The sequence below is a fragment of the Amblyraja radiata genome, chromosome 23 (genome assembly GCF_010909765.2).
Source record: "Amblyraja radiata isolate CabotCenter1 chromosome 23, sAmbRad1.1.pri, whole genome shotgun sequence".
Classification (NCBI taxonomy): Eukaryota; Metazoa; Chordata; class Chondrichthyes; order Rajiformes; family Rajidae; genus Amblyraja; species Amblyraja radiata.
Window position 1 is genome coordinate 2,593,657 of NC_045978.1, and position 17,653 is coordinate 2,611,309.

The window sequence follows — 17,653 nt, forward strand, 5'->3', positions numbered from 1 at the left end:
TGTAAATACAATTTACTTTACTTACTTACTTACTAACTAAATGCTGGAGGAACTCAGCGAGTAGGGCAGCATCTCTGGAGAAAATGGCCAGGTGACGTTTCGGGTCTGAAGTACGATCTGAAACGTCAACTCTCCATGTTCTCCAGAGATGCACTTTGTGTTTTATGTTTGGTTGAAACCAGCAACTGCAGTTCCTTCCTGCAACATTTCGTCTGCTCCACTGAGGAGATCTCCTCAATGTATGTCCACTTTGAAGAGCTTCTCCTCCTCTCTCCGACGAGAGGACCCGTTCCTTCTCTCCAGCGATGCTGCCTGTCCCGCCGAGTTACTCCAGCGTTTTGTGTCTATCTGCAGATCATTCTTATCAATATCATCTATCCATTAACTCCCAATCTACTTTCAGTCATTGGACTAGTGGTGGCAAGCGGTGATTGGCATGAGAATACATCACATTTACTGCAACCAATTCTCAGAGAAACCCAGCCTAGATTTAACCCAGCACCAGGATATAAAAAACAAACTGCTTGAGTAACTCAGCGGGTCAGGCAGCATCTCTGGAGAACATGGATAGGTGACGTTTCACAGAGTGCTGGAGTAACTCAGGCAGGTCAGGCAGACTGTCTTATGAAGAAAGACTGGATAGACTTGGTTTATACTCTCTAGAATTTAGGAGATTGAGAGGGGATCTTATAGAAACTTACAAAATTCTTAAGGGGTTGGACAGGCTAGATGCAGGAAGATTGCTCCCGATGTTGGGGAAGTCCAGGACAAGGGGTCACAGCTTAAGGATAAGGGGGAAATCCTTTAAAACCGAGATGAGAAGAACTTTTTTCACACAGAGAGTGGTGAATCTCTGGAACTCTCTGCCACAGAGGGTAGTCGAGGCCAGTTCATTGGCTATATTTAAGAGGGAGTTAGATGTGGCCCTTGTGGCTAAGGGGATCAGAGGGTATGGAGAGAAGGCAGGTACGGGATACTGAGTTGGATGATCAGCCTTGATCATATTGAATGGCGGTGCAGGCTCGAAGGGCCGAATGGCCTACTCCTGCACCTAATTTCTATGTTTCTATGTCTATGTTTCTATGTTTCTATCTCTGGAGAACATGGATAGGTGACGTTTCACAGAGTGCTGGAGTAACTCAGCGGGTCAGGCAGCATCTCTGGAGGACATGGATAGGATACTTTTCAGTACCGGACCCTTCTTCAGACTCTACATGGCACAGCACTTTTATTTATTTTTTTCCTACCCCCTCACATCCCCCATGTCCCATCTCGATTTGCACATATTTCTCCCCTTCCCCCTTCACCTGTATTCCGTTCTCTGGCCACACAATTTGTGTCCTTACCTCACCCGTTTGTCTTTTAGTCCCAGGCATTTGTCCAACTCATCCACCTATCTAACAATTCCTCACTCATCTGTATCCACCTATCACTCGGTAGACAAAATTGCTGGAGGAACTCAGCGGGTGCGGCAGCACCTATGGAGCGAAGGAAATAGGCAACGTTTCGGGCCACCCGAAACGTTGCCTATTTCCTTCGCTCCATAGATGCTGCCGCACCCGCTGAGTTTCTCCAGCAATTTTGTCTACCTTCGATTCTCCAGCATCTGCAGTTCCTTCTTCAACATTCCACCTATCACTCACCAGGCTTTGTCCTGCCCCCCCCCCCCCCCCACCTCTCTTCCAGCTTTCCCTCCCCCCACCCAACCACAACCAGTCTGAAGAAGGGTCCCGACCCGAAACAATAGACAATAGGTGCAGGAGTAGGCCATTTGGCCCTTCGAGCCAGCACCGCCATTCAATGTGATCATGGCTGATCATCCACAATCAGTACCCGGTTCCTGCCTTCTCCCCATATCCCCTGACTCCTCTCCATGCTCTCCAGAGACCCGGAGTTACTCCAGCACTTTGTGTCTCTTTCTACAAACTAGCATCTGCAGTTCCTCGTGTTTAGATTTCACCAGGACCTATGTCTCCAAAACCTATCACAGCCTTGGTCCAAGCGTAGCAGAAGTTCAGTGGTGACCAACAAGAAACAAGTGAGGTATGAGGGGAAAAAAAACCCAATCAGGAAGTTGAGCCAGAATAGCTGAGAGAACAGCCACCAAAAATGAAACATCAGTCCAAGGAACGTTGTCTGTCCATTCCTTCCACAGCTGCCTGACCTGCTGGGTTTCTCCTGCACTTTGCATCTTGCCAAATTAAGATAAGTAGGAACTAGAAGACGTTATACAAGGGGTGAGGGGTGGGGCGAATCCTTGGAAACATGGGCGAGAACATATAACAAGTTATTGTTCAATCATGATTGCAGGATTCCATGCACGACAGCAAGAGTGTTTTGGTGAGAGTTTGCATGGGGTGGTGCTAGCTGAGAGATTATGGATGATCTCAATTGTACCAAGGGTGGGACTTTGGACGGCAGCCAGCGTTACGCTGAAATGATCGACTCCAGAAAAACAAAACAGAGATGACAGCAAATGGCCCGGAGCAGAACTGTGTTGAACCAAACAATTCTCTGGCGGCACGGCACAGCAGCGGGTAGAGCCACTGCCTCACAGCACCAGAGACACGGGTTCGATCCTCATCTCTGTGTGTGTGGAGTTTGCACGTTCTCCCTGCGACCGCATGGGTTTCCTCCGGGTGCTCCGGTTTCCTCCCACATCCCAAAGACGTGCGGGTTTGTAGGTTAATTGCTGCTAATGTGTAGGGAGTGGATGGGAAGGTGGGATAACATCGAACTAGTGTGAACGGGCATGGACGTAGAAATATAGAAACATAGGTGCAGGAGGAGACCATTCGGCCCTTCGAGCCAGCACCGCCATTCAAAATGATCATGGCCGATCGTCCAAAATCAGTACCCCGTTTCTGATTTTCCCCCCATATCCCTTGAGCTAGATAAGGCTCTTAAAGATAGGAGTCAAGGGAAATGGGGAGAAGGCAGGAACGGGGTACTGATTGGGGATGATCAGCCATGATCACATTGAATGGTGGTGCTGGCTCGAAGGGCTGAATGGCCTACTCCTGCACCCATTGTCTATTGATTCCCTTAGCCCTAAGAGCCCCAAGAACCACTTGATGGGCTGAAGGGCCTGTTTTGCATGCTGCATCTCCCAACACAAACTCACCGATGTCGAAACACTAAAACAGAAACAGGCGGAGCTTGTGGTGTGGACATCATTTGTGTGGTCAGAAACTCATCTCAATGGCATGAAATTGTGTCCGAGTGCAGGGAGAAATGTCTGTGCCGGAGACCATGATGATTATAAACCACAGAGGAAATGTTTACTCATCCAGTGACACTGATGTCATCTAGTTTTTAAGAAGGAACTGCAGATGCTGGAAAAATCGAAGGTCGACAAAAAATGCTGGAGAAACTCAGCGGGTGAGGCAGCATCTATGCAGCGACGGAGGGTCTGAAGAAGGGTCTCGACCCGAAACGTCACCTATTTCCTTCGCTCCATAGATGCTGCCTCACCCGTTGAGCTTCCTCAGCATTTTTGTCTACCTTCTGATGTCGTCTAGAATTAGTTGTCATTGGCACATACTGTGTACGGTTCATTCACAAAGGATTCGATACACTACTACAAGGCCACCCTCATCCTCCTGCGCTCCCAGCCTGCTCAACCTCTCCCTATAGCTCAGGCCATCGAGTCCTGGCAACATCCTGGCAAATCTTCTCCGCGCTCTTTCCAGCTTGACAACATCAATAGACAATAGACAATAGGTGCAGGAGTAGGCCGTTCGGCCCTTCGAGCCAGCACCGTCATTCAAGTTCAAGTTCAAGTTCAAGTTAGTTTATTGTCATGTGTCCCTGTATAGGACAATGAAATTCTTGCTTTGCTTAAGCACACAGAAAATAGTAGGCATTTACTACAAAACAGATAAATGTGTCCATATACAATGATATAAATATATACACACATGAATAAATAAACTGATAGTGCAAATAACAGAAAGTGGTTGGTAATAATCAGAGTTTTGTCCGAGCCAGGTTTAATAGCCTGATGGCTGAGGGGAAGTAACTCATTCAATGTGATCTAGAATTACATACAGAACTAAACATTCAATGTGATCATGGCTGATTTAGATCTATGGAGTGATCATAGATTTAGATCTATGGAGTGAAGGAAATAGGCAACGTTTCGGGCCGAAACCCTTTGGGTTTCGACCCGAAACGTTGCCTATTTCCTTTGAGTTTCGTCCCGAAACGTTGCCTATTAGTTTATTTTCACTGCACCTCAGTACGTGTGATAATAAACTAAACTAAACTGAACTGATAAAATACTTTAGGATGTTTTATTACATTGAAGGTATTTGCCAACAGACGTTGGTAGTGTTATATATATATATCCCCAATCAGTACCCCGTTCCTGCCTTCTCCCCATATCCCCCGACTCCGCTATCTTTAAGAGCCCTATCGAGCTCTCTCTTGAAAGTATCCAGAGAACCGGCCTCCATCGCCCTCTGAGGCAGAGAATTCCACAGACTCACCACTCTCTGTGAGAAAAAGTGTTTCAACAGCAGTATATTTTAAATAAAGCCACGCAGATGAATTCGGCTCGGCACCCTAACCATTCGCAAGGCCCGAGATGAAAACAACTGCATTTTAAAGCATAGATTGAATGTAGTTTGTCGGTGAAGGTTGATCCATCTCTCTGCTCCCCGGGTGTCAGAGTTAGCCTTAGCTCTGAGGGCTAACGGGGAACCAAGGGATATGGGAACAAAGCAGGAACGGGGTACCGATTCTGGATGATCAGCCATGATCATGTTGAATGGCGGTGCTGGCTCGAAGGGCTGAATGGTCAACTCCTGCACCTATTGTCTATGCTTCTGTCCAACCTTCGCATCTGCACCCTACACACAATGTGTAGGAAGGAACTGCAGACGCTGGTTTAAACCAAAGATAGATACAAAATGCTGGAGTAACTCAGCGGGCCAGGCAGCATCTCTGGAGAGAAGGAATGGGTGACGTTTCGGGTCGAGACCCTTCTTCCGATACCCGTCCCTACACACTAGGGACAGTTCCCAGAGACCAATTAACCTGCAAACCCGCACGTCTTTGGGATGTGGGAGGAAACCGGAGGGCTGGGATTGCCCGCAGGGCGGTACATTGTCGCAGCGGTAGAGGTGTTGTCTGACAGCATCAGGGACCCAGGTTCAATGCTGACCTTGGGTGCTCTCTGTGTGGAGTTTGTACGTTCTCTCCCTGTGACTACGTGAGTTTCATCTGTGCGTTCCCACTTCCTCCCACATCCCAAAGGCGTGCGGGTTAGTAGTTTAATTGGCTTCTGTAAATTGTGTGTAGGATGGGACTAAAGACAGCGAGAACGTGCAAACTCCACACAGACAGCACCCATGGTTTTAGTTTAGTTTATTGCTACAGTTGCCGAGGTGCAGCACAAAGCTCTTTTGTTGCGTGCTATCCTGTCAGCGGATAAACGGTACTCGATTACAATCGAGCCGTCCACAGGGTACAGATACAGGAGAAAGGGAATAATGTCTAGTGTGCGACAATGCCCAGCAAAGTCTGATCAAAGGTAGTCCGAGGGTCTCCAATCAAGATGGTAGGTCAGTTGTTGATCGCGTGGTTCAGTTGCCCGATAACAGCTGTAATCTGTCGGGATCGAACCAGGGACTCTGGCCCAGTGAGGCAAGTCACTTTTATTTCTATAGCACATTTAAAAAACAACTCTCATTGGCTAAAGTGCTTTACATTGGTCTAAGAATAGTATAACAAACAACAGTGGTTCGTAGATTAAATACAAACATCACTACATACATGTAGCCCTCGCTCAGAGGATGTCAAGAAAGGCTTGGGAGTAGAGATGAGTTTTAAGTCTCGCCTTAAAGGAGTCGATGGAGGGGGCAGTTCTGATGGGAAGAGGGATGATCAGCCATGATCATATTGAATGGCGGTGCTGGCTCGAAGGGCCGAATGGCCTACTCCTGCACCTATTGTCTATGTGTCTATTGAGTTATTGGGACGTTTCGCCCCTATCCCACGTGTCTCCAGAATGGGCAAGGCTCTGTAAAGATTTGATAAAAATACGTGAGATGATAAAAGCATTGAAGAGCAATATCCGTTCCTCGCTCCCAAGAACAATGTCCCTTGTTAACGCTTCCAACCAATCTGCATTAACTGCACACACTGGCAATCCGTGCATCGCGCTGGTGATTGATGGAATGGATTCATTTTATGAAATGCATTAGTGGAGATCTATAAATTACAGCTCGCATTTCTTCTCCAGCGGGTTGTCATGGCGAGGAGAGCCGCCAAAAAGTGTGATTTACAACATCCGAACGCCGAGCATTGCTGCTGCAAGATCGCATTCGTCCTGCGAGGGGCGAGGGGCGAGGGTGGGGGGGCGAGGGTGGAGGGGCGAGGGGCGAGGGTGTGAGGGTGGAGGGTGGGGTGCTGGGGGCGAGAGGTGGGTGGAGGGACGAGGGTGGAGGGGTGGAGGGTGAGGGTGGAGGGGGCGAGGGTGCGAGGGTGGAGGGTGGTGGAGTGGTGGAGGGGAGAGGGTGGGAGGGTGGAGGGTCGGTGGTGGCGTAGGGTGCGCAGGGGTTGTGAGGGTGGAGGGGCGGAGGCCGTGGAGGGTTGGAGGGTGGAGGGTGAGGGGCGAGGGTGGAGGGTGGAGGGTGGGGGGCGGAAGGGTGGAGGGCGAGGGGCAGAGGGTGTGGGGGCGAGGGGAGGGGGAGCGGAGGAGTGGAGGGTTGGATGGGGTGAGGGTGGAGGGTGCGAGGGTGAGCGGGTGAGGGGGAGGGCTGGTGGTGGCGAGGGGCGAGGGTTGGAGGGGTGGAGGCGGAGCTTGAGTGGTGAGGGTGGATGGGGTGGAGGGTGGAGGGGGAGGGCTGGATGGTGCGAGCCGTGAGGTGGAGGGGAGTGGAGGGTGAGGAGGGGCGAGGGGGTGTTGGGAGGGGTGGAGGGGCGAGGGTTGGAGGGTGGAGGGTGGGGGGGCGAGGGGGAGGGTGGAGGGTGGGGGAGGTGAGGGTGGCGGGTGGAGGGGCGATGGTGGAGGGTGGAGGAGTGGAGGGGCGAGGGTTGAGGGTTGGAGGGCTAGAGGGTGCGAGGGTGGAGGGTGTGAGTGGAGCGAGGGTGGAGGGTGGAGGGTGGGGGGGCGAGGGTGGAGGGTGGAGGGGCGAGGGTGGAGGGTGGAGGGTGGAGGGGCGAGGGTGGCGGGGGGCGAGGGTGGAGGTTTGGAGGGGCGAGGGTGGAGGGTGGAGGGTGGAGGGGCGAGGGGCGAGGGTTGGAGGGTGAGGGTGAGGGGCGGAGGGTGGGGGGCGAGGGTGGAGGGTGGAGGGGCGAGGGTGGGGGGGGCGAGGGTGGGGGGGCGAGGGTGGGGGGGCGAGGGTGGAGGGTGGAGGGGCGAGGGTGGGGGGGGCGAGGGTGGGGGGGCGAGGGGCGAGGGGCGAGGGGCGAGGAGACGGGTCGCTCCGTGCACCAGGGAGAAACAATGCATGAAAAAAATCAGACACGAGGAACTGCAGATGCTGGAATCTTGTGCAAAAGCACAAAGTGCTGGAGGAACACAGTGGGTCCGGCAGCGTCGGTGTAGGGCGCGGGCTGAAGGCATTCTGGGTTTGGACCCTTCTTCAGGCTGATGCACAAAGCCAAAAGCACGGTCTACATCTGGGAATTATCACTGTGTTCAGGCAAAGGAGACCAAACGCCGCCTGTCCGTCCACTCCACAGATGCTGCCCGACTTCCTCCACACTTTGTGTTTTGAATGCAGAAAGATACAGCATTTAAAAATACAAATTAATTCATCTTTAAGAAAGAACTGCAGATGCTGGAAAAATCGAAGATAGACAAAGATAAGGCCTATTTCCATATTGTATCTCTAAAGTCTAAACTCCAAACACACACTTCTTGGGACGTGGGAGGAAACCGGAGCAAGCTCACGCAGTCACAGAGAGAACGTGCAAACTCCACACAAACAGGACCCGAGGTCGGGATTGAACCTGTGTCTCTGGCTCTGCCCGTTGTACCAACGTACATTGAAGACAATAATGCGGCTGCAATTACACCGGGCATCGAGTGTGAAGTTGACAACGTATCATAAATGCGAGCAGAAGACAATAATAAACAATAGGTGCAGGAGTAGGCCATTCGGCCCTTCGAGCCAGCACCGCCATTCAATGTGACCATGGCTGATCGTCCCCAATCAGTACCCCGTTCCTGCCTTCTCCCCATATCCCCTGACTCCTCTATCTTTAAGAGCCCTATCGAGCTCTCTCTTGAAAGTATCCAGAGAACCAGCCCAGCCCAGCCCAGCCCAGCCCAGCCCTGCTCAGCCCTGCTCAGCCCTGCTCAGCCCTGCTCAGCCCTGCTCAGCCCAGCCCAGCTCGGCCCAGCCCAGCCCTGCTCAGCCATTCACTAAGATCATGGCTACGCATTAGCCTCAGTACATATTTCCCTCCACTGACGTCAAATCCCTAGACAGCCCCAATATCCAAAAACCCAGAGACATCTCCCCCCAATACATGCAGAGACTGGGCCTGATGAAGAAATGTCATCTGGGCCTGTCCTGAATTTGAGGCCTTCGTCACCCCAGTCAGGTGGAAAACCACAGATGGACACAAAGTGCCTCGGTTAGTGCGGGTGTCAGGGGTGATGGGGAGAAGGCAGGAGAATGGGGTTGAGAGGGAGAGATAGATCAGCCATGATTGAATGGCGGAGTAGACTTGATGGGCCGAATGGCCTAATCCGGCTGCTGGAACTTATGAGGTGCTGGAGTAACTCAACGGATCAGGCTGCATCTCTCCAGAGATTACTCCAGCACTTTGTGCCTATCTCCGGTATGAACCAGCATCTGCAGTTCCTTCTATACACAGGTGGAAAACCATCATTTGCTCCACACAGTCGAGACTCACAAGAATTGTGTCTGTCTGAACGAGGTCATTGTCAACTCACTGAAGCCTGCAGAGAGCAGGGGCCAAGTTCTGTCCTTGGTCAGTAAAGCTGGACTCACGACTATCTCACCTTCATCTACCCTGTGAAATGACCACACTCGCATCTCATTTAATTCACCGCGGGAAATTGCCAATTCATTAGCAGCACTTTGGCCACAGTCTGAATGTGAACCCAACTCCTGGCCTCAAAAACGAACAATTAAACTTGGTCTCCAAGCCTTTCACGCCGTGAACTATTGATGAGGGTTTTTAAAAGTATCCTTCAAGGGCCTCCCACACACACGATATTTTCGGCGACTTGCCGGCACCCGTCATAGTCGTGGCAGGTGGCCGAAAATATTCACCATGTTGAAAATCCAGCGGCGACCAGAACAAGGTACGCCGACTACTCACGACCGTACAGGCGTCACGTGTCGACATGTCGTGGGGTGAAGCCTGTACGGTCGTGAGTAGTCGCCCAGAGAGTTGAGCCGTGTTCTGGTCGCCGCTGGATTTTCAACATGTTGAACATTTTCGGCCACCTGCTGCGACTAATGACGGGTGCCGGCAGGCGCCAAAAAGAAAATCGCGTAGGTGGGACGGGCCCTTGACTTGCCATTTCCCTCTCATCTTATTCTCTCTTCTCATCACTTTATCTTTGTCAGCCAACTGACCTAATATTAAATTACCTCATTTTTCTCAGTCCTGCATGTCGGTGTCAGTCCTCAAGTCTCACCAATCGGGGGGAGACATCGGTGCACAGACATACACCTGCGGCAACCTGGCCAGGTGCGTGCATGGGAAAGGTTGAGAGGAACATGGGCCCTGACTCGGGCAGGTGGGACTAGCTTAGATGGGGCGCATTGGTCAGCATGGACGAGCTTGGGCCGAAGGGCCTGTTTCCGTGTTGGAACTGTACGGAAGTGGCATGTAATATAGGTGGCGGAGTTGGTATATTAAGTTATTTATTGTTACCAGGCAGGGAGGGTGTTGTGATTTGTGATGTGCTCTGCTAATGAGGACACATGGGCGAGGCTTAGAACAAAACAAACATGGGTACAGAATCATGAGGGGGGGGGGGGGGAAGATTTAATAGGAACCTGAGGAGTAACTTTTTTTTTCACACAAAGAAAGCTGTGGTGGGCGTATGGAATGAAATGCTGGAGGAGGTTGTATAGGCAGGTGCTAGCTGGAGTTCCTACAGAAGTGCTCACGAGTTCATGAGTCACAGGAGCAGATGCAATGCAAGCCATTCGGCCCATCGAGTCTACTCCGCCATTCAATCATCTGATCTACCTTTGCCTCTCAACCACATTCTTCTGACTTCTCCCCATAATCCCTGGCACCCGTACTAATCAAAAATCTGTCAATTTCCGCCTTAAAATTATCTGTCGACTTGACCCCCACAGCCTTCAGTGGCAATGAACTCCACAGATTCACCACCCTCTGACTAAGGAAATTCCTCCATGTCTCCTTTCTAAAGATGCGTCCTTTTATACTAAGGCTGTATTTGGCCTTAGACTCTCCCATCAGTCGGAACATCCTCTCTGCATCCAAGTGTTCGAATGTCTGATCAAATGTCTGAACTCTGTGAAACGTCACCTATCCATGTTCTCCACAGATGCTGCCTGACCCACTGAGTTACTCCAGCACTTTGTGTTCAGACTTTCTTCTTCCCCCCTCCCCCCCCCCCCCCATCCCCTCATCATTCTGAAGAAGGGTCTCGACCCGAAACATCACCCATTCCTTCGCTCCATAGATGCTGCCTCACCCGCTGCGTTTCTCCAGCAGTTTTGTCTACCTCAGATTCCTACTATATCTTTCCCCCTTCACCTTAAACCCATGTCCACTGGTCCTCGATTCCCCTGCTCTGGACAAGAGACTCTGTACATCTCCCCAGTTCCCAGACAATGATAAACATTGGTGGTATTGATGGTGAGAATTCAGTTACAGAAGGATATTGATGAGTTAATAAGATGGGTGAAGTAATGGCCTACTTAACAAAGTCAAACATCCAGGAGCGGAAAAAACTGCAAAAGTTGTGGCCACTGCCCAGTCCATCACCGGCTCTGACCTCCCCACCATCAAAGGGATCTATCGAAGTCGCTGGCTCAAAAAGGCAGCCAACATCATCAAAGACCCACACCATCCTGGCCACACACTCATCTCACCCCTCCCATCGGGAAGAAAGTACAGGAGCCTGAGAACTGTAACGTCCAGGTTCAGGAACAGCTACTTCCCCACAGCCATCAGGCTATTAAACATGACAATCTCATAAACTCTGAACAATAACAGACTTTTATTATTATTGCACTATATTTGTTTATTTATTGAGTATGTGTGAATGTGTATATACACACACACACACACTGAACTTTTTTTCTTTTGCTGCTATGTTTATATATTGTGTTGTGCTGCATCAAGTAAGAATTTCTTTGCCCTATCTGGGACACATGACAATAAAACCCTCTTGACTTGATAATGGAATATAATACTGAAAAACCTTGAAATGAATCATTTTGGCAGGACTAAGGATGGAACACACACAATCAATGGCGGCATCTTAGGAAGTACAGAGGCAGGGAGATTTAATGTATATGCCCAAGGGTTGCTGAAAGCTGTGCATAGATGCAATGGTTAAGGTGGTGCCGGACTGTGGAGATGGTGATTCAGCTCAGTTTAGAGATACAACATGGATTCCGACCCTTCGGCCCATCAAGTCCACACTAACCATCAATCACCTGTTCCCACTGGCTCTCTGTTATCTGTCTCTTGCCACGCGGTCACAGGGAGAACGTGCAAACTCCACGCAGGCAGCACCCCGAGGTCAGGATGGAGCCTGGGTCTCTGGCGCAGTGAGGCAGCAACTCCACCACTGTGATACAACTTTAAACAACAAAGTCGGGCCACAGAGGGAGGAATGTGGGAGTAAATATCTCCAAGTTTGCGGATGACACAAAGCTGGGTGGCAGTGGGAACTGTGAGGTGGATGCTATGAGGCTGCAGGGTGACTTGGATAGGTTGGGTGAGTGGGCAGATGCATGGCAGATGCAGTATAATGTGGATAAATGTGAGGTTATCCACTTTGGTGGCAAGAACAGGAAGGCAGATTATTATCTGAATGGTGTCAGATTAGGAAAAGGGGAGGTGCAATGAGACCTGGGTGAGCTTGTACATCAGTCACTGAAAGTAAGTATGCAGGTATAACAGGCAGTGAAGAAAGTTAATGGCATGTTGGCCTTCATTGCGAGAGGATTTGAGTTTAGGAGCAAGGAGGTCCTTCTGCAGTTGTACAGGACCCTGGTGAGACCATACCTGGAGTATTGTGTGTGGTTTTAATCTCCTAATTTGAGGAAGGACATTATTGCTATTGAGGGAGTGCAGCGTAGGTTCACCAGGTTAATTCCCAGGATGGCGGGACTGACATATAATGAAAGAATGGGTCGACTGGGCTTGTATACACTGGAATTTAGAAGGATGAGAGAGAGGGGATCTTATAGAAACATATAAAATTCTTAAAGGGCTGGACAGGCTAGAGCCAGGAAACATGTTGCCGATGTTGGGGAGTCCAGAACCAGGGGTCACAGTTTAAGAAGAAGGGGTAGAACTGAGATGAGGAAAAAGTTTTCACCCAGAGAGTTGTGAATCTGTGGAATTCCCTGCCACAGAAGGCAGTGGAGGCCAATTCACTGCAAGAGAGAGTTAGATTTAGCTCTAACAATGGAATCAAGATATATGGGGAAAAAATCAGGCACGGGGTACTGATTTTGGAATATCAGCCATGATCATATTGAATGGCGGTGCTGGGCCATTCGAAGGGTCGAATGGCCTCCTCCTGCGCCGATTTTCTATGTTTCTATGCTGTTGCCACGTTCTAGGTAGGATGTATCGACCCTGGAAAGATTCAGAGGAGATTCTCCAGAACATTGCCTGGGTTGGATTGTTACAGCCGTGAGACTGGATGGGATGAAGTTCCTGGTAGACAAGACTGAGGGAAGGTATGATTCAGATACCCACATTCATGGAGGGACATACACAGGGTAGATAGTGGGGAACCTCTGAGCAGAGGGGTCTACGACCAGGAGGGTTGTTTTAAGGCAATGGGTAGGAGATTTAAGATCTTTCCCCCCCCCCCCCCCCCCCCCCCCCCCCCCCCCCCCCCCAGTGTGGTTTATATTTGGACCACATTGACTGAAGAGATAGTGGAGGCAGCCACCAACAATGTTAGTGTTATCCAAAAAGTATTTAGATAGGAACATTAGATATTGAGATAACCATATAACAAGTTAGATAGAACTCTTAAAGATAGCAGAGTCAAGGGATATGGGGAGAAGGCAGGAACAGGGTACTGATTGGGGATGATCAGCCATTGAATGGCGGTGCTGGCTCGAAGGGCCGAATGGCCTACTCCTGCACCTATTGTCTATTGTCATCTGTGGAGAGAAGGAACGGGTGATGTTTCGGGGTCGAGACCCTTCTCCAGAGATGCTGCCCTCATCTCGCTGAGTTACTCCAGCACTTTGTGTCTTTTTTTCCCCCCTGTTGCCTGACCTGCAGAGGGCCTCCGGCACTTTGGTTTGACGGGACCTCTGTCGGGGACTCATAGTACTCGTGTCCTCTATGTGTACATTTTGTCCACATCCTCAGTGGAAAAGCCCAGAGTCTGTAGCCCAGAGTAATGGGGAATGGGGAACCAGAGAACATAGGTACAGGGTGGCTGGGTGTGACGATGAATAGGCACCTGAAGGGGTACCTTTCTTACACAGAGGGTGGTGGGTGTCTAGAACAAGCTGCCGGAGGAAGTAGTTGAGGCTGAGACTGTCCCGACGTTTAAGAAACATTTAGGCAGATTTGGAGGGATATACGGGCCAAACGCGGGCTGGTGGGACTAGTGTAGATGGGACAGGTTGGTCGGTGTGGGCGAGTTGGGCCGAAGGGCTTGTTTCAATAGACAATAAGTGCAGGAGTAGGCCACTCGGCCCTTCGAGCCAGCACCGCCATTCAATGCGATCATGGATGATCATCCCCAATCAGTACCCCGTTCCTGCCTTCTCCCCATATCCCCTGACTCCGCTATCTTTAAGAGCCCTATCCAGCTCTCTCTTGAAAGTATCCAGAGAACCGGCCTCCACCGCCCTCTGAGGCAGAGAATTCCACAGACTCACAACTCTCTGTGAGGAAAAAGTGTTTCCTCGTCTCTGTTCTAAATGGCTTACCCCTTATTCTTAAACTGTGTTACTCAATGGAAGGCGAGGGGGTCAGATTAGGGCACCAACATACTAGTCATTAAACAGCTGAACCTGTGCCAACTGTTCAAAGAATGTTGCTTCCGGTCTGTGGGGGAGGGGGGAGGGGGGTAGGGGGTAAATGTCTCGGTATTTTCATCTCACTCACTCGAAGATATCGGCTAAATTAAACAAACGGAGGAACTTGCCTGTGTGACCAGTGTGTGATTCACACAAGGGGACCTCTGCTGAGTGCCTCACAAGCACTTGGTTGTATTCTACAACCTTAAAGGGGCACTCACCCATTGTTCACAAGTTATAAGAGTAGAATTAGGCCATTCGGCCCATCGAGTCTACTCCGCCATTCAACCATGGCTGATCTCTGCCTCCCAATCCCATTTTCCTGCCTTCTCCCCATAGCCCTTGACACCCGTTCAAGTCAAGAATGTGTCTATCTCTGCCTTAAAAATATCCACTGATTTATAAGCCCGAAAAAAGACACAGAGTGCTGGAGTAACTCAGCGGGTCATGCAGCATCTCTGGAGAATGTGGACAGGTGACGTTTTGGCTCAGGACCTTTCTTCAGATTGATTGTCTGAAGCTGGACAAGAGGTGAAGATAGACACTAAATACTGGAGTAACTCAGAGGGTTAACTTTCAGTCTGATGAAGGGTTCCGACCTGAATCATCACCTGTTCTTTTTCTCCAGAGATGTGATAGGCAATAGGTGCAGGAGTAGGCCATTCGGCCCTTCAAGCCAGCACCGCCATTCAATGTGATCATACCCGCTGACTCCGCTATCTTTAAGAGCCCTATCTAGCTCTCTCTTAGAAACATAGAAACATAGAAAATAGGTGCAGGAGTAGGCCATTCGGCCCTTTGAGCCTGCACAGCCATTCAATATGATCATGGCTGATCATCCAACTCAGTATCCTGTACCTGCCTTCTCTCCATACCCCCTGATCCCTTTAGCCACAAGGGCCACATCTAACTCCCTCTTAAATATATCTTTGGTGCTTCCCGCTCTTGAAAGAACCTGCCTCCACCGCCCTCTGAGGCAGAGAATTCCACAGACTCACAGATGCTGCCCGACCCGCTGAGTTACTCCAGCACTTTGTTTTTGTCTTTCTTGGGTGTAAACCTGCAGTTCCTGCCTTGCGACACTGTTCTCTGGAGAACACGGATTTTGGAGTCGGGACCCTTCTTCAGACCCTGGAGGGGTGTGTGTGTGTGTGTGTGTGTGTGTGTGTGTGTGTGTGTGTGTGTGTGTGTGTGTGTGTGTGTGTGTGTGTGTGTGTGTGTGTGTGTGTGTGATGTAGACTGCGGTCAGAAAGAAATCGCAGCGCGTGTAAGCAAGACCCATCTCTCCCACCTTATCGAACCGCAGGAGGCCACTCAGCCCATCTAAACCACCCGCCGCGCTGTAACCAGGAGAGACCCACTTTACACTCAGTCGCGCCGGTTACTCTGCCAACAGCGAATCACACGTGGATTCTTGTTTTGTTTAATAGCAAGAGGGGTCCTGCAATGTGTATTAAAACTGCAGAACGATGAGAGAGAAAAGGGGGACATACATTACAATAAGATGCAAAGCCCGGAATGCCTCCGGCTCGACTAAAGAGTGTGCTTTTTTTTAAGCAGCGGTTTGAATGTACAGCCCATCACACACACACTCACACACACACACACTCACACTCACACACACTCACTCACACTCACACACACACTCACTCTAGTGCAATGCTAACCATTCACTGAAGGCACAAAGTCACAAAGTACCACCGCAAGAAGCGCAGGCAGCTCTCAGCGAGTCTGCCTTCAACCCAGACACATACCTCTCGCTCTCTCTGCTTTCTCTCCTCTGTCTGTCTGTCTGTCTGTCTCCTGAGGTGGTCTCTTCCACAAAGTAGGAATCAAATCGTCCAACAAATTCCGCAGCCAACAGTACGCCGGCTGGTCTCAGTCTCAGCCTCCACCCCGGGTTAAACAGCGGTGTCAGATCCCATAGTTACGGCTGCGGGCGGCTGCGACTAGTTGCCTGGTCACTGCTTACATTACTGACCTATTTCCTGCTCCGTGTGTGTGTGTGTGTGTGTGTGTGGCTGGGGATTGGTGTTCGGCGAGGTGACGGGGCGGTGTCTCACCCACACGTCGCCCGGAGTGTGGGACACACCCACACACACTCACTCACACTCACTCACACACACACACACACACACACACACACACACACACACACACAGTTACCCCACACTCACACACACACACACACACACACACTCACACAGTCACCTCACATACCCCACATTCACACCCACACAGTCACCCCACACTCACACTCACACACACACACACACACACACACACACACACACACACAGTTACCCCACACTCACACACACACACACACACACACACAGTCACCCCACATACCCCACATTCACACCCACACAGTCACCCCACACTCACACAAACACACACACACACACACACACACACACACACACACACACACACACACACACAGTCACCCCACATACCCCACATTCACACCCAAACAGTCACCCCACACTCACACACACACTCACACCCACACCCACACTCACACACCCCACACCCACACACACACACACACTCACACCCACACACACACACTCACACACACTCACGTACACCCACACTCACTCACACACACACACACGCAAACTCACCCACACACATACACCCCCACCCCCATACCCCCAAACACCCACCCCCCACCCCCCTGTGTGATGGGCTGCTGACTGCCTATAGATGTGTAAACATCATGGCCCCGGGCAGCAAATGCTGATTTAACAACCCTCCCTCTCCCCCTCCACTCCGTGACCAACTCCGGATTGTCCATTGTCCACTGTCTGTCCCCGACCATCTGCACCAGCTCCTGAAGAAACGTCGCCCATTCCTTCTCTCCAGAGATGCTGCCTGTCCTGCTGAGTTACTCCAGCACTTTGTGTCTATCTTCGATTTAAACCAGCATCTGCAGTTCCTTCCTACACATGATACCAGCCCTCCTGCATGAGACAACAGACATGGGAATTTGAATGAGGTGGATTTCTGTGAATGGTTCTAGGTTCTAAACACTGGATATTAGAAACATAGAAACATAGAAAATAGGTGCAGGAGGAGGCCATTCGGCCCTTCGAGCCATTCATTGTGATCATGGCTGATCGTCCCCAATCAATAACCCGTGCCTGCCTTCTCCCCATATCCCTTGACTCCACCAGCCCCAAGAGCTCTATCCAACTCTCTCTTAAATCCATCCAGTGACTTGGCCTCCGTTGCCCTCTGTGGCGGGGAATTCCATAAATTCACAACTCTCTGGAGCTCAGGCCACTGGAGCTAGGAAGGCCTCGACCACGAGTGAACAACTGGGAAGAACGGAGGGGAGGCTGGCTGGACTATGGTGCCTTCCTCACCTTGGTGCCACTGTGTTATGTTGTGTCGTGGACTTTCAGTGTTTGTGCTTTTTTTAAAAATTCTATTTAAAAAAAATTATT

General features: G+C 50.5%; 1 protein-coding gene across 1 annotated transcript in view; it reads right to left on the reverse strand.

Annotated features, from left to right (window-relative positions):
* Positions 1-16,208, reverse strand: part of hck (HCK proto-oncogene, Src family tyrosine kinase) — a 75,011-nt gene extending 58,803 nt beyond the window's left edge. Inside the window, exon 1 of the mRNA XM_033041342.1 lies at positions 15,953-16,208. The gene's annotated coding sequence lies outside the window, so the exon portion shown is untranslated. The remainder of the gene's footprint in view (positions 1-15,952) is intronic.
* Positions 16,209-17,653: the final 1,445 nt, after the last annotated feature.